We start from the raw sequence: 518 nt of genomic DNA on the forward strand, positions 1-518 counted from the left end.
AAGAAAAGAAAAAAAAATATTAAATTTAAAAGTTAAATCATTAAATTCAAAAAAAAATTATTTTTTCTTACCCACAAAATATGTAATGTATATGCAAGTTAAAAAAAAGTATATGCAAGTTAAATAACACACCCACAAAATGAATTCAAACCCAAAAAAAACTACTTTGCTACAAAATTATAATTGATCAAAAAAACACACAAATCATTATTACTCCTCTAGTTTCTAATTAGTCTTCAACTTCAAAAAAAAAATAATACAAATTTAGTTTGATTTGACCATTGTATTAGGCATGTAGGAAATTATTGATCGTCGGATGGGAGACAGTTGTTAGTATTTCATCCGTTGGATATTTTTTGCTCCTAGCAAAAATATTTTGGCAACAAATAAATAAAAATTATAGTATCACTTTCAAAGGCAGAAGGCACGTGCGAGAAAAGAATAATCACGTGACGGTGAAGACGCGGTTGAAGCAGACACACGTGCGACTTGTTTCTCACCGCTCCGACAAATACACT

Source organism: Camelina sativa, chromosome 10, assembly GCF_000633955.1.
Source record: "Camelina sativa cultivar DH55 chromosome 10, Cs, whole genome shotgun sequence".
Taxonomy (NCBI): Eukaryota; Viridiplantae; Streptophyta; class Magnoliopsida; order Brassicales; family Brassicaceae; genus Camelina; species Camelina sativa.